The sequence below is a fragment of the Coenobita brevimanus genome, chromosome 100 (assembly GCF_032717465.1).
Source record: "Coenobita brevimanus isolate Jiangsu-jjx chromosome 100, ASM3271746v2, whole genome shotgun sequence".
NCBI lineage: Eukaryota > Metazoa > Arthropoda > Malacostraca > Decapoda > Coenobitidae > Coenobita > Coenobita brevimanus.
Window position 1 is genome coordinate 20021194 of NC_137053.1, and position 26447 is coordinate 20047640.

The following is a 26447-nucleotide window of genomic DNA, read 5'->3' on the forward strand; positions in this document are numbered from 1 at the left end:
GACAACACCTTACAACTGAACATTTCATCCTTTGGAAAGGCTAGAGTCTATTGTTTTTCCCTGTGTAGGAGGCACACATTGCAAAAGCTCTCACAAATGAAACTGGCTATATCTTGATACCCCGAACGTTTCAAGTTGATAGCTCAAGCGGTTCATGAGATATAATAGGAACATATATATATATATATATATATATATATATATATATATATATATATATATATATATATATATACAGGCGAGCAAGCAAAACCATTACCGCTCCGCCTTCTAAAGGCGAGCGATTGTGAGTATACAGATATAGCTTACACAGTTGCATAGCATACACGCAAATGATATTAAACACCGACACACGTGAACATATACCCACGAAATAAAATCTTCGTTACCCTTGTGGAGTGATACAATATGACATAAGGACCAAGGGTTCTGAACTACTACCAGTACCAAATGAACACAGTTTCACTTTTAAAAATAATTTCAGAGTTCATCGCACCCAGAGGTAACGATAATTTTTTGGTGGGTGAACATGAATACACGTGTACTTATATATATATATATATATATATATATATATATAATTCCGGGTCGGTCAGGATCACTTGATGGTCGTGATCGTTAGAGCTCATATAGTCCTATCTAAGGGCAAGGCTGTGACCTTCACACACGCACACACCCGTCCCCTTGCTCAAGGGGGACAGTAACCACCCACTTCGTCAGTGAAACTTTTCGCAACCTGAGCGAGGCGCGAACTCCCGTCCACCAGTTGGCAAGCGAGAACGTTACCACTGCACCAGCTAGCGGTGTGTATATATATATATATATATATATATATGCGTGTGTGTGTGTGTGTGTGTGTGTTTGTATGTATATCCTCTAACACATGCGCACAGTCAAATAATGTGCCAAGTTGCATGCACACATATTAACACACGATCATCCATAAACACAAACACACATACATACAGGTACACAAATTCATAAACACAAGCACATATACTTGCAGGCACACAAATTCCGTTACCTGTGTGTACACACAGCTACAAGCACACATCCAAACATTGGGACACACAAGCCTACAATCACACAATTTCATCCACGCTGGCTTATCCGTATCCACCCAATCACACACATGAATTCATTCTTTGCACTTCTGAATCTCCGTGAACAGTATTATGATTTTGTATGATTTTTTAAAATGATTAGCAGCACAGAGCATCATTGGAAGGTATATACTGTACAATATTCCATTATGTTATTGTTTTTAACCAAAGTATTATTAACTCATACCTCATTAACAATAGCTGGAGGAAGTTATGTATTAATCCCGGTCTGTCTGTTAATCTACAAGGTACCTAAAAATAAATTGCTACTGGATTTCAGTGAATTTTCGAGTATAAGTGGGTCATGGGCCTCGGAAGAGATTATTAAATTTGGTGACGATCTGAGTTTGAGTTTCGCTTGAAAGTTTGTTCTTAATTGTTATTACCTAATTGTACCTTTACAGGAATGAGTCAAGCTCGTACTGTCCCGTGTCTTAAACCATATTTATCGTACATATCCTTAAATTTGTGAATTGTTTTGGCACACACTGTTTCATTCGGTAGTGCATTCCACTGATCAATTGCTCTATTTGAGAAACTGAATTTCCTCACGTCTTTATCACCTCTCTTCTTATGCAGTTTTCTGCAGTGTCCTCTTGCTGATGCTTCCCCATGTGTTAAGTAATCATTTATGTCTATTTTCTCCTTCCCTGATATGCATTTATAGAGCATTATCATGTCACCTCTTTTCCTTCTCTCCTGAAGTGTTGGTAGATTCAGTTCATTTAGTCTTTCTTCGTAGCTTAGATCCCTTAAGCTTGGTATCCTTCTTGTAGCGGCCCTTTTAACTCTTTCAATCTTGTCTATGTGTTTTTTGAGATGAGGACTCCAGACTACTGATGCATACTGCAGGGTTGGTCTGATGAATGATGTTATTATCGTTCTTAGCATGTCTTCATTTATGTATGTGAATGCTATTCTCATATTTGCAAGCTGTGTATACATGTTCCGTACCGGTACCTTCTCACTGATGTGGTCAGCCGGAGATAGTCTGTTATTGATAATCACACCTAAGTCCTTCTCTCTTTCTGATGTGTGTAGGGTTTTACTTCCTAACGTATAATCCCAATCAGGTCTTTCTCCACTTTTACCAAACTTGATTACATGACACTTGTCCACACTGAATTCCATTTGCCATGTATTACTCCATTCATGAAGTTTATTTAATTCTTCTTGTAGCTCTTTACAAGAGTCTGTGTTAGTAATTCTTCTTTGTATTTTTGCATCATCAGCAAACGTATTTAGATAGCTTTCATTTCCAGTGTTACTGTCTATATCATTTATATACACTAAAAACATGATTGGTGCCAGCACTGAGCCCTGTGGTACTCCACTAGTCACTTATTTCCATGATGTGTAGTTTCCCCTTAGTACTGTTCTCATTTCTCTTCTTATGAGAAAATCTTGCATCCAACAAAACAGTTTGCCTCGAATTCCTCCTTGATGGTACAGTTTCCATAAAAGTCTTTTGTGTGTGTGTGTGTGTGTGTGTGTATAATCACTTACAGTTAAGTCTAGTCCATCTTTCTTCCAGATATTTTATTTTTCAGTTTTTCTGTGCATCTAACTAGTGTGCCGTTTTTTTTTTTTTCTCATATCTTTATGTCTTGGTTGGATATTTTTCTTTACAATTAACTATTTCTCTTTAAAACTGCAGTATAGAGTCCTATTACATCTGTCCCTGTTTAATCAGCCAGTTGTTTTTAAAAACTTTCCTGACTCAGTCTCCTCCTGCGAAACACTACGTGGTTGTTTACTACTGAATGAAATTATTTGACATTTTTCCTAAATATATTTTCTCTGTGCAATAACAGTTACTCAAGATGGTTGCTGAAACTCTTGACTGCTAGAATCTTCCTCTTGTGAATAAATTCTTCTTGCGTTTCCCTGAACACAATAACGAGATATACGAACCGCACCGACAGGGTTAAAGCACATCCTGGGAGAGACACACCTTTAATAATATCCTTACGTACACTCACTGACAACACCTTACAACTGAACATTTCATCCTTTGGAAAGGCTAGAGTCTATTGTTTTTCCCTGTGTAGGAGGGACACATTGCAAAAGCTCTCACAAATGAAACTGGCTATATCTTGATACCCCGAACGTTTCAAGTTGATAGCTCAAGCCGTTCATGAGATATAATAGGAAGATATATATATATATATTGTTACGTTGTCCGCCTTTCCCTTCCCACGGATGCAGCCGTTACAGCTGGGCTAGGGGGATTATGCAGTATGTATCCGTGTCATTCGCGGAGTTTACATTAGCGAGTGTTACAAGTTCTTTTGTTTCTTTCGTTCCTGCCACTGAGGGCAATTTTATTTAATACCATGCTGAGAATGCATTTGATTATTTTGATTGTCGTGTGTGAGCTACCAGTATATTTAATGATGTTTTGCTTGCATTTGAAGTACCAATTCATTGTAGAGAGAGAGAGGGGCACGAATATAAGTTCTTATTAATTAATTTGATTCATGCGTTCGCGCTTGGCTGAACACGAGCCTAGCAGTAGTCCAGTGTCTTCCCAGCCAGCTTTAGTGTCGGGTGCTTGTGCACTCTCTCTCTCTCCCCAGTCATTTTTATGCCGAGCTGGCGTTTTCATTTAAGTTTATTTTTATTCTTTTGTTGCTGACTGAGGGAAGTAGTTATTTTATTTTATTTTTGTGACCGTGTTGTCTTTGGAGGGCCAGTTTGGCTCACCGTGGTCTTCTCGCTGCCTTTGTTAACGTTCCCCAACACACGTACATACACACACACACCCCTAACCCCTACACAGTTAATCCCATCTCTTTGCTCAAGGCTAGTGAGAACCATCGTGAGCTATTAACTGCGTTCCCCCTTGGACACGGGTTAAGTAGAAAGTCGTCACCACCGGAAGTAAGTGGGAGGTGTTCCTGTATACTGTCTCGGGCGGTATTACTTCCGGTAGTGACGATAGTAGGCTAGATCTATAGGTAGGCTGTTCCGTTTATTATCAAAGTACAGAGTGTTGCGTTCTTAAGTAAGTACCTTTCCGTTGCGCAGTTTTTCTCTAGTTTGCGGAGTGTCAGTGCCGGGGTCTGCGTTATTTTTGCAACGCAGTGGAGGCCGATCATCTAAGGCTGACTTGTTGTCTTTTTGTAATAGCCCCGGGCTGGCGCAAACCGTAACAGTGGCGACCTCGCATCAGGATATCCTAACAGTGCCTTCTTCTTGCTAGGATATCGTTACCTTGGCGTTCTCTGTGCTTTGAGGTGAAGTTGATGTGTTTTGTAGTTTCTCAGTCAGCACTAGTATTTCATTATTTAGTACTGCCATTGAATTGTCGCCATGGAGTCACGCGTGTCTACACCAGATCGCGTACGTGCTGAGTCACCTGTGGATATGGAACAACGAGAGGCACATAGCAAAGGTACTCCCCGTGTGAGCCCTGAGTTTGACTATGGTGCTGAAATGCCTCGTTTCGCTACCCCACTATTACCATCTATGATGCCGCCGAGCCAGTTTAGAGCAGTTCCCCCAGGGATGTCTGGTGCTTTCCCTGGAGTTGTTCATTCTACTCCCATATACCCTGGAGCCTTGTCACCGGAGGCTCAGTTGCAGTTGGAGTTGAAAAAGATGGAGATGGAAATGCAGCGTGAAAAAGAAGAGAGGGAGATGCAGCGTGCCAGAGAGAAAGAAGAGAGGGAGATGGAGTTGCAGCGTGAAAAAATGCGATTTGAGCTGGAGAAGACTCGCTTGGAGCTGACTGCTAATAGACCTACTTATACCCAAACCTCAGGCCGTGCAGAGGATAGGGAGAGTTGGTTCTCAAGGAGTCTAAAATTAGTGCCAGCATTTGATGAGTTGAAGGTGACAGAATGGTTTGTCAGGTTTGAGAAGAAGGCTAGGGAGTTTGAGTGGCCAAGGCAGCGCTGGGTGGGGTTGGTATCTAATGTGCTGAAGGGAAAAGCCTTGGAAGTGTATAATAGGTTGAGCCCTGAGGATGTAGATGATTATGATGAATTTAAAACAGCCATCCTGAAGGCATATGAACTTAGACCAGAGGCTTATCGGTTGTTGTTCCGTGGTGCTCGGAAAAGGCCTGCTGACACCTATATGGCCTACGCTAGGTATCTGGAGGAGAGGTTAGACGAGTGGTTGCTGAGTGAGAGCGCCACTTCGTATAACGAGGTGCGTGAACTGCTTTTGATGGAACATTTTACCAACATGGCTGACAAAGAAATTGGTGTTAAAATTAGGGAGAAGAGATTTAAGACCGTGAAGGAAGCAGCGACGTGGGCTGATGACCGGGTGTTTGCCTTGCGGAGTATGGGGGTCAAGTATGCTAATTTTCAGTATTCCAGGGAGAGGACTGTGAGTGGCCCTGCCTGGGATAAATCTCCCGTGAATCAGTCCAAGGGAAGTTCAGAGGAGAAAAAGAATTCTGGGAGAAAGAGCCCTGTATCCAGTTCGAAGCTAGTTTGTTACTTTTGCAAACAGAGTGGGCACATCAAGCCTAACTGCCCTAAGTGGAAGGCCTCCCAAAATGCCAAACCAGTGGCACTAATTGTAGGTTCGAGTCAGGTGAACGAGAGGAGTTGGGAGAGTGGTAACGGTGAGGGAGAAGTCTGTGGAAAGCTGGAGTGCAGCCGGCTGTGCTCGCTGCCAGCTCAGGCTGGAAAAGTTACCCAACATGCTACGCCACCTCCGGATGAACTGCCTCAGAAATCGTCCCTAGACTGGTGTAAACCTTTTATGTGTCACGGCACAGTGAAAATTCATGGGATCAGTTATCCAGTTACTGTGGCTCGTGATACCTGTGCACAACAGTCTGTGTGCAGAAACGTGACTGGAGGGCCTGTAAACTCAGGGAAGTATGTGCTGTGTAGAGGCATGAACTCAGATGAATACTATGATTATGTTCATGTGGAACTCGATTGCCCCATTGTTCAGGCTGCAGCTCAAGTAGCTGTTGCTGATGTAATGCCAGTAGAGGGGATTGATTTTCTGCTGGGGAACGACCTGGCTGGGGAGAAAGTATTTCCATCTCTTCCCCCACCAGTTGTTGTGGCAGAGAAGTGCTTTGACGCCCCAGAAATTGGTATTGAAGTTGATGCAGAAGTGGAAGCCATGTTCCCGGTCTGTGCAATTACACGATCTATGGCACAGGTTGCAGCCCGGGAGGAAGAACTGGTGAAGTCACAGGTTCTTGGGGTCGACTGTGGTGAGGCAGGGCCACCAATGGAGGAACCTAGTGAGCAGAGTGTTGCTGTGGTGGGTGAGGAGAGTGGGAATGCGTGCATGGGTGCCGCCCCACTTCCCACTCAGGACACTAGAGGTGGTGTTGAGTGTGTCTGTGTGGAGACTGAACCCAGCCCATCGACTGAATTAGGAGAATTTCAGGACGCTGGGGTCGACTGCGGGGATGCAGGACCACCGTCAAACGCGCCTGAGGAACAGAGTGTCACTGTTGAGGGTAGAGGTGATGATGATGTCAGTGTGGAGTCTGACATTCTTCCCCCTGTCGAGTGTATTAGAGGTGACGCTGAGATTGATTGCCCTTCGCAATCCAGTGTCCCGACCAGTCCCTTATCTCAGTCCTCAGTAGAGCTGGCGGGTGTTGGATCAGCAGAATTGAGGGTGAAGCAACAGGAGGATGTAACATTAAAGCCCTTGTTTGCTCGAATAGGGGAAGAAAGAAGTATGGAGTGTGGTAAGGAGGAGTTCCTGATTAAAGACGTTTTACATCGCCGATGGACGCCCACTGGCGCCACGGTGGATGGAGGAGTGGGTGAGTTAGTGCAGGTGGTGGTGCCTGTGCAGTATAGGGTGCCGTTAATACAGTTAGCACATGAGGGACCTTTAGCCGGTCACTTGGGAAACAGAAAGTGCAGCGCTTAAGGTATAACTTTTGGTGGCCAAGTATGCCGGGACAAGTTGCTGCGTACATCAAGAGCTGTCACACGTGTCAGATAGTGGGCAAGCCTAATCAAGTTCTTCCTGTGGCCCCTTTGACTCCCATTCCTGCAGTTGAACCTCCGTTTATCCGGGTAATCATTGATATCGTGGGCCCTTTATCTCCTACTTCTGCTGGAAACAAGTATTTGTTAACCATAATGGATGTTACAACGCGATACCCAGAGGCTATACCAATCAGAAGCATGCAGGCGAAGTCAGTAGTCAAGCAACTTATCCTGTTCTTTACTCATTTTGGCCTGCCCAAGGAGTTGCAGTCAGACCGTGGAGTAAATTTTACATCTAATTTATTTAAGCAATGACAGAGTTGGGCATCAAACACATTTTGTCCAGTGCCTACCATCCGCAGTCACAAGGTGCCCTGGAGAGGCATCATCAGACCTTAAAGACCATGCTGCGCACCTTCTGCTATGATAGTGGAAAGGATTGGGACCTAGCGGTACCCTTTGTTATGTTTGCAGTGAGAGAGGTACCAACTGAGTCGTTAGGGTTTTCACCCAATGAGTTAGTGTTTGGGCACAGAGTTCGTGGTCCCTTGGATGTGGTGCGAGAGGCCTGGAGTAACAACAAATCTGGCAACCAGGAATCCATGCTTGACTATGTCTGCCGCACTCGGGAGAGACTGCATTGCGCTTTAGAGCTTGCCCGTGACCATCTAATCGGGGCTCAAGCGAAAATGAAGGCTCATTATGATAAGAAGGTCAGAAGTCGTGAGTTTAAGCAAGGAGATGAAGTTTTGGCACTGCTGCCCATGCAAGGAAAACCTCTGGCAGCTAGATTCAGTGGTCCTTATATTGTGAAGAAGAAAGTTGGGGAACTTGACTATCTAATTGTTACCCCAGACAGGCGGAAGAGTACTCAGTTGTGCCACATTAATATGTTGAAGCCATACTACCGCCCAGTTGATTCTCATTGTGGGATGACTGCTGATGTCTCTCACCTGGGATGTGAAGGACGGGGAAGGGAGGACGTGGCATCAAGGGAACGTGCTGTGGAGGGAGCTGTTGGTGCCGGTGATGTGAGTGGTGGACCAGGGTTACAGCCACAGTTCCTGGAAGGTGACTTTGGAGTGGACGTTGAGGGAACCAGGGATAAGAGCGCTCCTGTAGTTTTGGTGGTTGGTAGTGAGTTGGAGGAGCAGGAGGAAGTGTTTAGTCGTGGTGAGATGTTACCAGCTGACCTATGGGAGGGCAATGGTTATGCAGCTCTGGTGGAGAAATTGCGACATCTTGAGCCAGTAAAGCGAGGAGAGCTGTGCAACAGATTATGGAAACATCCGAAAGTTTTTGGAGATTCACCGGGATTGACAACTTGGGCTACTCATGACATTGACGTTGGGGATAGTAAGCCTGTAAAATTAGCTCCCTACCGCATCAACCCTATCAGACAGAAAGCTCTCGATAATGAGATCAAGTATATGTTGGACCATGGATTGATCAAGAGGAGTTTCAGTGAGTGGAGTTCACCAGTTACCTTACAGCCGAAGCCAGATGGGAAGGTTAGGTTGTGTGTGGACTTCCGGAAGGTTAACTCACTGTCTAAGACCGATGCTTATCCCTTACCTCGGGTCGATGACTCCGTGGACAAGGTGGGAAATGCCACTTATATCACCAAGCTTGACTTAGTAAAAGGATACTGGCAGGTCCCGCTGACGGAACGGGCTAAACAAGTGGCTAGCTTCGTTGTCAGTGGTGCAGTATATCAGTGCCAGGTGATGCCTTATGGATTGAAGAATGCTCCAGCCACTTTCCAGAGGCTTATGGATAAAGTGGTGGATGGCATACCTAATTGTGTCGTTTACATCGATGATGTCATTGTGTATGACACCAAGTGGGAGGAGCACCTTGATCATGTGGAAATGCTCATTAAGCGGTTGGAGGAAGCTGGCTTAGTAGTCAACTTAGACAAGTGCGAGTTCGTATGTGCTAAGGTCCAGTACCTTGGATTTGTTGTGGGACATGGGCAAGTGGCTCCACCTCGGGCTAAGGTGGATGTCATTTCCAACTTTGCAGCACCCCAGTGTCGCCGTGCCCTCCAGCGATTTTTGGGCATGATCGGCTATTACAGACGATTTATTGGGAATTACTCCACAGTGCTTGCCCCTCTTACTGACTTATTGCGCAAGGATAAGAAGTGGCAGTGGACAGCCGAGTGTGAGCAAGCTTTTACTACTGTTAAGTCTCTGCTGTGCCACCACCCTATATTGCGTGCACCAGATTTTGACAAACCTTTTGTGCTGGCAGTTGATGCTAGCCGAGTAGGGGTAGGAGCAGTGTTGATGCAGCCGGATGAGGGCCAGGTTGAACATCCCATATCATACTTCTCAAAGAAGTTTAATAGAGCCCAGAAGAACTATTCCGTCATAGAGCAGGAGTTATTAGCGATTATCCTGGCCCTGCAACACTTTGCTGTCTACCTGCCCCCTTTTGGCCCTGTGATCAAGATTTATTCAGACCATCATTCCCTGCAGTTTTTGAACAAGTTTAAATTTAAGAACCAGCGTTTGACCCGCTGGAGTTTGCTTTTGCAAGAGTACAATTTAGAAGTTAGGCATATTAAAGGGACTGATAACGTAATTGCTGATTGTTTATCCAGGGAGGGGTCAGGGTCTTGATTCGAAAATTTTGATCCAGGGCTCAAAATTTTCCTTTGGGGAAGGGCGTGTTACGTTGTCCGCCTTTCCCTTCCCACGGATGCAGCCGTTACAGCTGGGCTAGGGGGATTATGCAGTATGTATCCGTGTCATTCGCGGAGTTTACATTAGCGAGTGTTACAAGTTCTTTTGTTTCTTTCGTTCCTGCCACTGAGGGCAATTTTATTTAATACCATGCTGAGAATGCATTTGATTATTTTGATTGTCGTGTGTGAGCTACCAGTATATTTAATGATGTTTTGCTTGCATTTGAAGTACCAATTCATTGTAGAGAGAGAGAGGGGCACGAATATAAGTTCTTATTAATTAATTTGATTCATGCGTTCGCGCTTGGCTGAACACGAGCCTAGCAGTAGTCCAGTGTCTTCCCAGCCAGCTTTAGTGTCGGGTGCTTGTGCACTCTCTCTCTCTCCCCAGTCATTTTTATGCCGAGCTGGCGTTTTCATTTAAGTTTATATTTATTCTTTTGTTGCTGACTGAGGGAAGTAGTTATTTTATTTTATTTTTGTGACCGCGTTGTCTTTGGAGGGCCAGTTTGGCTCACCGTGGTCTTCTCGCTGCCTTTGTTAACGTTCCCCAACACACGTACATACACACACACACCCCTAACCCCTACACATTTAATCCCATCTCTTTGCTCAAGGCTAGTGAGAACCATCGTGAGCTATTAACTGCGTTCCCCCTTGGACACGGGTTAAGTAGAAAGTCGTCACCACCGGAAGTAAGTGGGAGGTGTTCCTGTATACTGTCTCGGGCGGTATTACTTCCGGTAGTGACGATAGTAGGCTAGATCTATAGGTAGGCTGTTCCGTTTATTATCAAAGTACAGAGTGTTGCGTTCTTAAGTAAGTACCTTTCCGTTGCGCAGTTTTTCTCTAGTTTGCGGAGTGTCAGTGCCGGGGTCTGCGTTATTTTTGCAACGCAGTGGAGGCCGATCATCTAAGGCTGACTTGTTGTCTTTTTTGTAATAGCCCCGGGCGGTCGCCACCGTAACAATATATATATATATATATATATATATATATATATATACACACACACACAGGCGAGCAAGCAAAACCATTACCGCTCCGTCTTCTAAAGGCGAGCGATTATGAGTATACAGATATAGCTTACGCAGTTGCATAGCATACACGCAAATAATAGTAAACACCGACACACGTGAACATATACCCACGAAAAAAAATCTTCGTTACCCTTCTGGAGTGATACAATATGACATAAGGACCAAGGGTTCTGAACTACTACCAGTATCAAATGAACACAGTTTCACTTTTAAAAATAATTTCAGAGTTCATCGCACCCAGAGGTAACGATAATTTTTTGGTGGGTGTACATAAATACACGTGTATATATATATATATATATATATATATATATATATATATGTGTGTGTGTGTCAGGATCACTTGATTGTCGTGATCGTTAGAGCTCATATAGTCCGATCTAAGGGCAAGGCTGTGACCTTCACACACGCACACACCGTCCCCTTGCTCAAGGGGGACAGTAATCACCCACTTCGTCAGTGAAACTTTTCGCAACCTGAGCGAGGCGCGAACTCCCGTCCACCAGTTGGCAAGCGAGAATGTTACCACTGCACCAGCGAGCGGTGTGTATATATATATATATATATATATATGTGTGTGTGTGTGTGTGTGTGTGTGTGTGTGTGTTTGTGTGTGTTTGTATGTATATCCTCTAACACATGCGTACAGTCAAATAATGTGCCAAGTTGCATGCACACATATTAACACACGATCATCCATAAACACAAACACACATACGTACAGTGACACAAATTCATAAACACAAGCACACATACTTGCAGGCACACAAATTCCGTTACCTGTGTGTTCACACAGCTACAAGCACACATCCAAACATAGGGACACACAAGCCTACAATCACACAATTTCATACACGCTGGCTTATCCGTATCCACCCAATCACACACATGAATTCATTCTTTGCACTTCTGAATCTCCGTGAACAGTATTATGATTTTGTATGATTTTTTAAAATGATTAGCAGCACAGAGCATCATTGGAAGGTATATACTGTACAATATTCCATTATGTTATTGTTTTTAACCAAAGTATTATTAACTCATACCTCATTAACAATAGCTGGAGGAAGTTATGTATTAATCCCGGTCTGTCTGTTAATCTACAAGGTACCTAAAAAAAATTGCTACTGGATTTCAGTGAATTTTCGAGTATAAGTGGGTCATGGGCCTCGGAAGAGATTATTAAATTTGGTGACGATCTGAGTTTGAGTTTCGCTTGAAAGATTGTTCTTACTTAATTGTTCTTACCTAATTGTATCTTTACAGGAATGAGTCAAGCTCGTACTGTCCCGTGTCTTAAACCATATTTATCGTACATATCCTTAAATTTGTGAATTGTTTTGGCACACACTGTTTCATTCGGTAGTGCATTCCACTGATCAATTGCTCTATTTGGGAAACTGAATTTCCTCACGTCTTTATCACCTCTCTTCTTATGCAGGTTTTTGCAGTGTCCTCTTGCTGATGCTTCCCCATAGGTTAAGTAACCATTTATGTCTATTTTCTCCTTCCCTGATATGCATTTAAGTGGCATAATCATGTCACCTCTTTTCCTTCTCTCCTGTAGTGTTGGTAGATTCAGTTCATTTAGTCTTTCTTCGTAGCTTAGATCCCTTATGTTTAGTGCCCATCTTGTAGCGGCCCTTTGAACTTTTTCAATCTTGTCTATGTGTTTTTTGAGATGAGGACTCCAGACTACTGATGCATACTCCAGGGTTGGTCTAATGAATGATGTTATCTTTCTTAGGATGTCTTCATTTATATATGTGAATGCTATTCTCATATTTGCAAACAGTGTATACATGTTCCGTACCTTATCACTGATGTGGTCAGCCGGAGATAGTCTGTTATTGATGATCACACCTAGGTCCTTCTCTCTTTCTGATGTGTGTAGGGTTTCATTTCCTAACGTACAATCCCAATCAGGTCTTTTTCCACTTTTACCAAACTTGATTACATGACACTTGTCCACATTGAATTCCATTTGCAGTGTATTACTCCATTCATGAAGTTTATTTATTTCTTCTTGTAGCTCTTTACAAGAGTCTGTGTTAGTTAGTCTCTTTTGTATTTTTGCATCATCTACAAATATATTTAGATAGCTTTCATTTCCAGTGTTACTGTCTATATTATTTATATACACTAAAAACATGATTGGTGCCAGCACTGAGCCCTGTGGTACTCCACTAGTCACTTCTTTCAATGATGAGTAATTTCCCCTTAGTACTGTTCTCATTTCTCTTCTTATGAGAAAATCTTGCATCCAACAATACACTTTGCCTCGAATTCCTCCTTGATGGCACAGTTTCCATAAAAGTCCTTGGTGTGGTACTGCGTCAAATGCTTTCTTGAAATCTAAATAGATACTGTCCACCCATCCTTCTCTTTCCTGTAATGTGTCTGTTACTCTGTCATAGTAGCTCAACAGATTAGTAACACATGATTTTCCTTTTCTGAAACCAAACTGTCTTTCTGTTATCATATTGTGTTCTTCGATATGATTTACCCAAGCTTTTCTTATAAGCTTTTCTAATACCTTGCTTACAACACTGGTTAGTGATACTGGTCGGTAGTCGAGTGGATTTTGTCTATTCCTTTTCTGGAATAAGGGAACAATGTTTGCTTTCTTCCAAATATCAGGTAGTTTACCTTGACTCAAGGATTTATTGAAAATTAAAATAATGGTTTACTTAACTCCTTTGCACATTCACGTAGTACCCAACATGAAATTTCATCAGGACCATTTGCTTTTCCTTTGTCTGATTTACTTAGCTCCTCCTGTATTACTTTATCTGATGTTTGTATATCTGGTAGAATGTGTGGGCATGCATGTTCCACATAATCCCTCTCAAAATTTTATTCCTCGGTAAAAACTGATTGGAATTTCTTGTTTAGTGCTTCACAAATATCCTTCTCTTGTGTATAGGTGATTCCCTCGTCCGTAATGGACTGTATTTTATCTTTTACTTTGCTTTTGCTTCTGATGTAGCTGTAAAATAGCTTCGGTAATTTTATTTATGATATCCTCCTCAAACTGTTTTTGGGCTTCCCTCCTTATTCTTGTATAATCGTTTCTTGCCTGTTTGTAATTATTATATGCCCTTTCACTATTGTGTCTTCTGTATCTATTCCATAACAAATCTCTTTTTTCTTTTGATTTTTTACATTCTGTATTGAACCATTTCTTTATTTTCTTTTCTGCTTCTTTGTGCAGTGGGATGTACTTCTGGACTCCTATTTCATAAAGTTCACAGAATTTTATATATATACCATTTAAATCTTGTCCTCTAAGCTCCTTTCCCCAATCAATTTCTAAGAAGTACTTCTTTAGGTCATGATAGTTTCCCTTTTTATAGTTTAGGCTCTTTTTGTTACTTTCATTGCTGTTAACTAGGTCATATGCTATCCTGAAGTTGCAATTTAGTACTGCATTATCGCTTTTGCCGAATGGAGGGTGGTATACTAAATTGTCAATATCGTTTTCTTGCCTAGTAAATATGAGATCTAGCATTGAGGGTTCATCGAGTCCTCTTTTTCCGGTGCTTTCCCTTACATGTTGCGTTAGGAAAAACTCTTGCACGAGATCGAGGAGCTTTTGGTTCCAACAGCTTTCTTGGCTTATTATATCTAGAGTATTCCAAATTATATATGTGTTAAAATCTCCAGTTAGTACAATTCTTTCCGATTTCTCTTCCATTTTATGTAGTAATGCTCTTAAACTCTGAATTGTATTCTCTGCCAGGTCCTCATATTCGTCTCTTTTCCATGTGTTTGATCTGGGTGGCATGTACAAATTAGCTACAATTACTTTCCCTACAGATGTATTGATCTCTACTGCAATCAGTTCTACTTGTGACAGTATATCTAGTTCTGTTTCTTTGACTTTTAGATTTTTGTTAGTTAATATTATAATTCCTCCTCCTTTTTTTAAGTTCCTATCTCTTCTCCATATATCATATTCTTCTAAGTTTAGGATGTTATTTGATATCCTTGGTGTTAATTTTGTTTCAGTTAAGCATATTATATGTGGTTCATTTTCTCTGACATAATCATTCATCTCTAATAATTAAGATACCATTCCATCCACATTTGGGTACATCAGCTTAATTATCTTGTTTATGTACTTGTCATGACTGGTTCTACTACCTTCCTCATTTTTATTCCCTCCTGTTTATGTACCACTTTCGTACCTGCAATCCTATTACTTTGTAAAAAAAATGTATTCTTTTCCTCCTCTGATCTTTCCTCATTTTTTGTTTTTGCTTCCTCCCCCTTCTCTTTCAGTAATTCCAGTTCCTCTTGTGTAAGGCATCTTTTTATCCATACATTTTTTAACTCTTTTTCCATAAGATTCTTTGCATTTTTTAGTATCTCCTCCACGGTCTTTACACTCTGGAAGGTTACCTTTATGGGTCTTGACTTGCTTCTCTCGTATTCCCCTAACCTTTTGTGTTCCTCTATGTCTTTACTACAGATTTCCTCTGATACTTCTTTCAATATGCTCATTACATTTGCCATCTCCTTTTTGTCTCTCGAGATCTTGTTTTTTACTTCTCCCTCTTCTATACCAGTGATTACTATAGATTTGTTGATATCTACTGAATCTCTGACTAACTTAGGGTTGTTTTGGGTTATTCTTTTCACTTCCTTTTTAATGCTTTTCTCTTCCACCCTTGTTTCTAAGTCTTTCTTTACTTTCACCATTTCAGCATAAGTGGTTTCCACATCATTTTTGTAGCTTTGCACAGCTTCATTCACCTGTGTTATCTTCTCAATATCACTGCTCTGGTCTATCAGACTGCTTAATTGCCTAATTGTCTCTGTATCATTTTTGAACTCTTCCATAATACTCTCGTGGTTGACTACTGTATTTGCCATTTCACTAATTTTTCTCCTACGCGAACCCAATTCTACTGTCAGCTCATCTATGGTTGTGTCTTTCTTGTTGACTTCCTTTCCTAATTTTTCTATTTCTTCCATTTGCAAGTGCATCTGTTTCTTAATTTCATCAATCTCATTTTGAAAATCCATCTCTAGTCTGTGTACTCATTCCACGAGTTTATTGTGAGTCTCCATTTCAACCAGTTCTTGGTAGAAATCATCGTACTGCTTTCTACCTTTATCCCTTTTCTTTTCCAAATTTGCATTACTGAAGTATGTGGTCATTTTGCAGTACTAAAAGCACATATAATACTTACATTTCCTGGGACAGTTGTAGACTAAACAAACGATCAGCTGATTGTGCGCATTCTTGCGCTACTTTGTTTTCTTTTCTGTTTGAACAAGTCTTGCTTAAAACTTTTTTTTTATTTTTTTTTTATTAGAACACCATTTAGTCTAACCTGGTACAGAGCTTGACTCATATAAAGATACTAATTTAGGTAATGCCACTGGCCATGTTGGCCGTGTATGGAGCGGTGGCGCATCTGGTCTCCTCGGTCTCCTCGGTGTGTGTGTGTGTGTGTGTGTGTGTACAAGATATCTTTAAAAAAAAAAAAAACTTATTTCACTGAAACTTTGTGGATATATTGGTCATAGGCAAAGGAAGAGTTTATTTTTTTTCTGATGATATGAGCTGTCTGGTATTCGCGTTGACGGAGGCAAGCGGTCCCTAAATCCTGTCTAGTTTATTTTCTGTACTTAACCCGTCACGTCCCGAGGTTTTCTGCACCTCCGACATCCCCCAGTCCTGAGGTATTTTCGAAATTTTTTTTTTTGGCTAAAACCTTCGCTTTTGGTGAGAAACATCGAAAATTCATAGAGAAATCGCTCACCTGAGGTTTAAAGTGCCCAATCCAGGTAGGAGTTCCTCCTTACCTAAGTGGGTTTTCTATCACGCTGGCACCAAAGAAAACGAGTTCTATGGGAGAGTAACTATTTTATCCACTCATAAACGGTATTTATTTATTTACTTGGTACGAATGTATATGTAGTATGACAGTATATTGGTTTTCAAGCAGTAATAAAGGCATTATAAGCATTGTTTCACTCACTAACTAATCACCATACCTGACCTATTTTTGCCACACTACCTGATCATTATTTCTGGCTGTTTCTTCTAATGCTATGTAAACATTGTCCTCCACATTGTCATCGATTGGGGAATCACTCTGGCCCTGAATAACTTTACTAGCCAGGTCACTGGTAACAGGTCCTTTGCCAAGACAATGTCGTGAGGGGGGGAGGGGGGAGGTTATGCAGTGTAAGGCATTGTCCCTGCTTGGTATCTTGTACAGGAATAGACGAAGGTGTCCCATGTATACATACAAAAAATCACGTGCGAAAATTGAAAATTGTGCAAATTAGGGACCTTGCAATTGCACGACGTACTGGTACGTCGCCGGGACTGGCAAACTCAAATCGTTGCAATGTACCCATACGTCGACGGGATGGGGCGGGTTAAATGCATGTTATAACAGTATATTTATATATCTCACCAATCTCGTCAAATAAAATTGATATTTGCTTTTTTTTCTTTTTTAGTTATCTAAACATTAATTTATATACACACTTTTAGCTCTCTCAACAGTTGCTATTACGATTAAAAGTTTTGTATTGTATGTCACACTTATAGCAATGTATTATTCACTCTATAAACGGAAATGACTTACTGTAGTAATGTCATTATTTCCTGTTGCAATATCCCTGTTCATTCTAGCTTTTCATTTTCTTAGTGATTATTCTAACAATCTAAGTGTTAATCTACTAATTTAACTATTTATTGTGGCTCTGTGCTCTAACTAAATTTCTTTTGCTGTTTAACTACACAAGCCCTACTACTTCTTCATCATATCATGTTGCTGTTTCCACGGAATATTAATCAGCTTAGCAAATATAGTTGTAATTGAAGGAGTAGGATATATTCTTTAGTATCCCCTTTAATACGAGAATCTTTGCTAAGCTTAGTATAATAATATGGAAGCAGCAAAAATTATTTAAAACAAGGCGTCATCGTAGTGAAGGGGTTAACAATTGAATGGAAAGGGTATGAGACATTAATTTGAGTGGTGTATAGGATAGGTAGATCACTATGAAATTCTAAGCTCCTTTTCATATCATTCTATTGACATAATATATATTCCACTACTGCTGCTACCAGACGAGTCTTCGAATTGGACTTTGTTAAATACTGTATTCATTAGCCTCATGACTACAAAAGATTTACCCGAGGTTGAAGGAAAATGTCTGGTACTGGTACTACTAAGAACGAAATTTTAAAATGTGAACTATTTGAAAGGTTTAAAATCTGAATCACTCGACTGGAAGGTAAATTAGGTGAATAGTTAACATGTGTATTGTTTTGTGAGGGGGAAGTAAGGTTGTTTGTGTGTTAATAAAAAGTACATATACTGAGTGTGCGAACTCTTACATTACGTTGGAAATAGTAAGGAGAAATTGCACAATATTTTTCATCACATGGGCGAGGCTTATTAGATGACGTCACAGTCTGGCCTAAATAAAATGAGCATTATGATTGGTCGAGTGAGGAGCCAGGTAGTGGCTTAACTCTCGCGGCAACATACTTCTATATGTTTGTCTGCCTCTCTGTCAAGTCTATTTATCCACCCATCTGTCTATCTACTGACATATCAATATGTACATCTTTAGAAATAGTAAAGAAAATTAGAGCACTATTTCATCATCAGAAGCGTGGCCCCCTGTTGCACGTCCCAGGCAATTCCTCGCCTCCTTTGCCTACTCCAGCCAATCAAAATCTCTGTCTATCCCCGTCAGTCAATCAGAATCTCTCTCCTTCCCCATCAATCAGAATCCCAATTTTACTGTCCACCCATCCGTCGCAGCAATACCCCGACCTGCCCCATCTTGTTAACAGTGGATTCAAGTTGGGTACATTTCATTTGAGTTTGATACACTCCACTCCATACATTTTCCCTCGCTCTTTCTAAACCTGTTTGTGTTGGAATGTATTATTTTATACCGCTATTATTTTTCCAATTCATTTTCTTTCGTCCTTCTCTTCTTTTCTTTTTCTTCCCTCTCTTCCCTTTTTCTTCTGTGTATGGTTTGATTAACAAATGAGAGTGATATGGTCAAAACAGTGAAAGATGTAGAAAACAAATGTACAAAGAAAAAGGATGTTTGATTTTCTTTAAGGAAAATGACATGCTAGCTCGTCTGTAAGTGTTTGAGGGTCTTGAATCACTCGCACTCATGTCGTTCATGCCTTTACCTGGTATAGCTGTGCTTGTGTGTCAGGCTTTGGGATGGAACAGAAACACACACACACACACACACACACACACACACTGCCTGAGATGGCTAGAGGCCGTTCCACAATTGCCTGCATTTAACCTGCCCCGTCTCGACCGATTTTCCACCACTGAATCCCCCCAATCCCGACCAATTCTGGAAAAAAAAAATTTTAGCTCAAACCTCCGCTTTTGGTGAGAAACATCGAAAATTCATAGAGAAATCGCTCACCTGAGGTTTAAAATACTCGATACAGGTAGAAGTACTCCTTACCTTACTGGGTTTTCTATCAGGCTGGCTCCAAAGAAAACGAGTTCTATGGGAGGGTAACTATTCCACACCACTCATAAAGGGTATTTATTTATTTATTTGGTACAAATTTACATGTAGTACGAGAGTATATTGGTTTTCAAACAGTAATATAGGCAATATAAACATTGTTTCACTCACTAACACATCAACATACCTAACCTTTTTTGGCGACATTACCTGATAATCATTTCTGACTGTTTCTTCTTCTAATGCTACATAAACTTTGTCCTCCACATTGTCATCAATTGGGGAATCACTCTGGCTCTGAATGACTTTATCGGCCAGGGCACTGGTAACACGTGAATTGCCGAAACAATGGCGTGCGAGGGGGGGGGAGGTCATGCGGGGTAAGGCATTGTCCCTGCCTGGCATCTTGTAGAGGAAGGTGTCCCGTGTATACATACCAAGAAACAAGCGAAAATTGAAAATTGTGCAAATTATGAACCTTGCAATTGTGCTACGTACTGGTACGTCGATGGGTCTAGCTGTGACAAAATGTTGCAACGTACTCATACATCGACAGGACGCCTAGGGTTAAGCCTTTCATTGAGAGGCATCTGTCCTAGGCAAGCCAGAACAATCTGGTATAAACTAAAGGAAAATAAACAAAAGAACATCGTACAGAAAGCGATAAAACAAAAATATTTCCCATCCATTACACAAGAAGAGATGTATGTGTCTTTTGCAAAACAAAACTCTCCAGAGATATCTGCAATAAAACAGAAATACTGAAGGGGCTAACATGGCACCATTATTTCTGGTTTGTTTAACTTTTTCAGTACTTCGACACATTCTTTCTTTGTTGCTTTCATCACATAAATCTTTTCTATTCATGAAGGAGCTTTTGTAGTGAAGTTTTTTTTTTTATGCGAGGAAGAAGGAACCAAAGGCCATGAGCCCGCAGTAACGGTTCCCTCCAAGAGAAAAACAAAATACAATTGAGAGCCAAATTCAAGATCCGATCATTTTGAGATGCCTGGACACACTGCATTTGAAAGACTGGAGATCATAGGCAGCAGGAAATACAGACAGAGGGAGACAGTTCCAGAGCTGACCTGTTGCATAAATGAAAGACTGGGAGTAACGGTTAACTCTTGCATTAGAGAGTTGGACAGAAAAAGGATGAGAGTTTGCTGCCAGACGGGTGCTACGCGCCCGTCGTAGAGGTGGAGGAATGCAAGCAGACAGTTCAGAGGAGCAGTGACCATTAAAGTAGCGATAGAAAAGAGATAAAGATGCAACAGTGAGGCGAAGAGACAGGTTGAAGGGAGTCAGTAAGAGCAGGAGAGTTAATGAGACGAAAAGCCTTTGACTCCACCCTATTGAGAAGAGCTGTATGTGGGGAGCCTCCTCACACATGAGAGTTGTACTCCACACAGGGGCGGATAAAACCCCTGTATAGAGTCAACAACTGTGCAGGGGTAAAGAAAGAGCGGAGTCGTCTTAGCACACCCAATCTCTTGGAAGCAGATTTTACAAGAGATGTAATATGATCTTTCCAAGATAAGTCCCGAGTAAATGAAACCCCAAGCATGTTCAAGGATGATGCAGGATTAAGCTGAATATTATTAAACATTAGTGGGTATACCTGTGGAAGATTTTGTCGGGTTGATAGGTGTAAGAACTGAGTCTTAGATGCATTAAAAACATCCATATTATTTTTACCCCAGTCAGATATATGAGCCAAGTCAGGCATTAGGTGTGCCATAGCCTCATCCCTTGTTACTTGAAGTAACTGTTGGGATGGGCGTTGCGGGAACCGAATGGAAAGGTGAAGGGTGGAGTCATCAGCGTATGAGTGGATAGGGTTAGATGTACAGCTTAGAAGATCCTTGATGAATAAAAGGAAGAGAGTTGGTGATAGGACAGAGCCCTGAGTAACACAACTGTTGATAGATCTAGGAGAAGAACGATGGCCGTCTACAACAGTGGCTATAGAACGACCAGAAAGGAAGCTAGTGATGAAGGCACAGATAGAAGGATGGAAACCGTAGGAGGGCAGTTTGGAAATTAAAGATTTGTGCCAGACTCGATCCAAAGCCTTTGAGATGTCAAGTGCAATGGCAAAGCTTTCGCCAAAGTCCCAAAAGGAGGATGACCAGGAGTCTGAAAGGTAGGTGAGAAGATCGCCAGTGGAGCGTCCCTGGCGGAACCCGTACTGATGATCGGAAAGAAGGTTGTGATAGGAAAGATGCCTTAAAATTTTTCTATTGAGAATTGACTCGAAAACTTTTGAAATACAGGACGTTAAAGCAATTGGACGATAGTTGGAGGGTTGGGAGTGGTCACCCTTCTTTGGGACTGGCTGAATGAGAACAAACTTCCAGCAAGAAGGAAATCTACAAGTTGACAGACAAAGGCGAAAGAGTTTGCCTAGGCAGGGTGTAAGCACAGAAGCACAGTTCTTGAGAACAACAGGAGGGACCCCATTAGGCCCATATGCCTTGTTAGTACTGAGGCCAGTGATGGCAGAAAATACTTCAACTGAAGAAATTTTAATGTCAGCCATGAGGAAGTCAGAGGGGGGAAGTGATGGAGGAACAGCACCGGAATCGTCTAAGGTGGAATTGGAGGTGAACATCTGTGCGAAGAGATCTGCTTTATCAGTAGAAGAAATAGCTACAGAACCATCAGAGTAGAAAAGAGGAGGGAAGGATGATGAGGTAAAGTTGTTAGAAAGATTTTGGGCAAGGTGCCAGAAGGAGCGAGAAGAATTCGAGTTGGAGAGTTGACAGCATTTAGTATGGATGAAATTATTTTTAGCAGAGCGAAGAACAAACTTAGCACGATTCCGGGCAGAAATGTAAAGATGATGTGATTCAGGGGTGGGTTGGCTCCGGTACCTTTTGTAGGCCCTCTCCTAGTTGCGGACAGCATTAGAAGAAGTGTGATTAAACCAAGGCTTTCTTGCACTGGTCAAAGGATATGAAAAAGGAATGTATGCTTCCATGCCCGAGAGAATAACCTCCGTAATGCGCAAGGCACACTCAGATGGCTCACGGCCATGGAAGCAATAATCATTCCAGGGAAAATCAAAGAAGTACTGCCTGAGGGCCTCCCAGTCCGCAGCTCCAAAATGCCACAGACGACGTTTCCCTGGAGGGTCCACAGGCCGTACCGGAGTGATAGGACAGGTTGAGGTAATAAGGTTGTGATCAGAGGAGACTAACGGAGAGAAAAGATTAATAGAGTAAGCAGAAGGATTAGTTGTGAGGAATAGGTCAAGTATGTTGGAGCTCTCTCCAAGGCGGTCAGGGATACGGGTAGGGTGCTGTACAAGCTGCTCTAGGTCATTAAGGATAGAAAAGATGTAGGCTTGTTCACCAGGTGGATCCGTGAAAGGAGAGGAGAGCCAAAGGTGGTGGTGAATATTGAAATCTCCTAGAATGGAGATTTCAGAGAAAGGAGAAATGGATAGAATGTGTTCCATTGTAGAAGTAAGATAGTCGAAGAATTTTTGATAGTCAGTAGAATTAAGGGATAAGTAAACAGCACAGATATATTTAGTCAGAGAATGACAGGAAAGCCGAAGCCAGAGTGTAGAGAATTCAGAAGAATCGAGTTCAGGAACACGAGAGCAAGATAAGTTGTTGAGTATATATACACAACAGCCACCTTTGGCTTTGAAATGAGTATAGAGAAAGTAGGAGGATACAGAAAAGGGTTTGCTGTCAGTTGCCTCAGACAGCTGAGTCTCCGTTAGAAAAAGAAGGTGAGGTTTAGAGGAGGAGAGGTGGTGCACAACAGAGCAAAAGTTAGAGGAAAGGCTGCGAATGTTGCAGAAATGAGGAAGAAGAGAGTCAGACAGTGGTTCCAGGCACCTCGAGTCGTCACCGGGAGACGGGCGGATGGTGGGGGCATTTATGGTCCCCCCCCCCCTGGGGACTCCGAGGCTTGGTGAAGAGACGCCATTTTTGTTGAATTTTGAATAGGAAGTGTAGTGTGTACTGTGCATGTAGTTTGGTGTAGATAGTTAGAGAAATTTGTACTGGAGAGCATGCTGGCCTACTCTCTGTGTAACTGAGACATTGAAAAAGTTCAGCAAAGGGGGATGGTCTGGAACTAGTCCTGAGGGCTGATGAAACGGGAGCTCCAGCACTCCCTGTCATCAGCTTTCCATCCACCTCGGGAGTACTGCCCTGCTCGACTGGTGCTATTAACCCTTTCAGCTCAATGACGCATATTTTATTTGGGTCTAAGCACCATCAAACTAACATACTGACCTTGGGAAGTTTCTCTCATGCGTTTTGACATCTTTTGAGGGATCATTTTATTCAGTTCAGGGGACACGTACTGATGGAGTTATGAAGGTTGTATCTAAATTATTATTTGTAGCCCATCGAGTGTTCAGAAATCAATACAGCAGACAACCTCTTTTTGAAAAATTTTAATTTCTTCCAGGATTACAGCCAGCACTAGTTGTTTTTTTCATTCACTTCCCTAATTGTAATCGAGGATAAACAAGAACAATGAGAGGTAAACTTAGCCAAAGAATCTGATGCACTCCCAAAATTATGGAGTCTAGAGTACATTGTTGAATTGGAAACATAACAATTGGCTTGTGTTAATAGGTTATTAACCTATATATTAACAAGTCACAGTACAACCACCCAGTCATCTCAATATCAATGCCAGTCTATGTCGATTTCGTCAAGCATGCATACCTATATTTTATACTGGCTGTGTAGTGCACACACACACACACACACACACACACACACACATATATATATATATATACATAGAGAGAGAGAGAGAGAGAGAGAGAGAGAGAGAGAGAGAGAGAGAGAGAATTATATATAGATAGACAGATAGATAGATAGATTATAGATATATATATATATATATATATATATATATATATATATCCGTGGTACAGTGGTAAAGTGAGCATTTTCCTACACTGGAGAGGGAGGGTTCGCGTCCCTCCAGGATAATAAACTTTGGGAGTCACTTTTTTCGGAGCAAACACCCACTGTCCTTATCGAATACATACTAAACCTGTCACATACAGCATACCCAAAAGACTACATAAACCCTTTGGCCATAACATTCAGGAATGTATTCGTATTAGGGGATCTTTACATTGCGAGTCTTCTGGTAGACCAGTAAAATTTGTTTTATAAAATTCAGATCCTTAATTTGTTCCCTGGATCCATTAGGACTGAACGTCAACTCTGTACTGATTAAGCCGTCTCATACATATATTCATATCTATCTATTTGTCTGTCTGTCTGTCTATCTATCTATCTATATATATATATATATATATATACTGCATAATCTCTCTCTCTCTCTCTCTCTCTCTCTATATATATATATATATATATATATATGCTGTATATATATGGAGAAGTAAACTGGGAGTGTCTCGTCCTGTCTCGGCTACCTCTCTTTTTTTGGGGGGAAGCATCCTAGGTATCTATCTTTCTATCTATCTATATATATATATATATATATATATATATATATATATATATATATTGTGTGTGTGTGTGTGTGTGTGTGTGTGTGTAAAGGTTTACGATATTTACATATTTTTAAGTTTCTGTATGTGTCAACAAAATATTTACTTGATTGTTTAGGTGTCATCTGTATTCCTTTTTCTCTTCGTTTTTCTTTTGCTCTGCTAGCTTGCGTGGTTACCATTCTTCCTATCTGTTTTTGTTTTGAAAAGAATGTAAGAAAATATATTAACAAAGTATATAAGTAAATAATATGATTAAATAAAAAAGGTCATCATAAAGAAAAGGTACCAAAGTATATAAGTAAATAATATGAGTAAATGAAAAAGGTCATCATAAAGAAATGGTACGACTAAACTCCAAGTTTGTTCTTTGAAGCCTATCTAGTAAGTATACATGGTATAAGCTGATAATGGATTCAAACAACGAAGGGAATGGAGCAATTGTATATGATGATCAAGTGAGGCTTGTATCAGGTGAAGAGAGAGGAAGGGAGGGTGGTGATGGGTACAATAGCCATTGTGAGCTGAACTGAAACATCATTAATTTACAACAAACTAACCTAACATTGCAGCAAGCATGACTAAGCACTCATTCATCATGCAACCTCAAGTACTTCCCAGGACATTATTTTCTCTCTTAGTCTCCCTGACATTTTTTGTTAACCCATGCGTCCCGACTGATTTTTCACCACTGACCCTCCCTCCAATCCTGGCAGATTATTGAAAATTTTTTTTTAGCTAAAACCTCCGCTTTTTATGAGAAACATTGGAAAATACCCCCAAAACTTCTCACCTAAGCTTAGAAGTGGTCTAAACAGGCGACCTTTTAAACACCTGGTACCGTGTTCTCTGGAGTCGTGCTTCGGGTGTTGCTTTTGCTATGGTAGCGGTAACTGTTGCAAACCACTCAGAATAGGTAGATATTTGTTCATTTGGTATGAATTTATACATAGTACAAGAATATATTGGTTTTCACACAATAATATAGGCAATATAAGCGTTGTTTCACTCAATGAACATATCAACATACTGCACCTTCCTTGGCAACATTATCTCCTCATCACTTCTGCTCCTTTCTTCCTCTGGCTGCATATAATCTTTATCCTCCACATCATCATCAACTGGCGAATCACTCTGGCCTTGAATTTCGTACAGTGCCACGACATGTCTTTACTGGCCAGGTCACTGGTAACAGGTGAGTTGCCAAGACAATGATGTGCTGGGGGGAGGAGGTCATGTGGGGTCGGGGAGTTGCCGGTGGATAGAGGAAGGTGTCCCAAGTATACATACGAAAAATCACGTGCAAAATTTGAAAAATGTGCAATAACAGACTTCGCAATTGCAAAACGTATGGGTATGTCAACGGGACTCAGCGTGACAAAGGTTGTGACGTACCCATTTGTCAATGGGACGGGGTAGGTAAATATCTTAATCATTGTTCATTACTTCTACAAGGCAGGAAGGTATAATATTCGGCAACTTGCCCTATGCTATTGTGTGAGAGTCAGTCTCTGTGTATGTGTGTTTGTCTGTGTGAATGCCTGTGCCTCCTAGGCTATTTGATGGAAGTTAAGAGAAATTTCCCAGGTGAGTTCCTGTGGTTTCATCGAAAGTCTTTCACTACATGCAATTTGCTGACCTTGGATTTTAGGGGTAGCAGTCCCGCCCATCAGATTATAAAATTCACAGAAA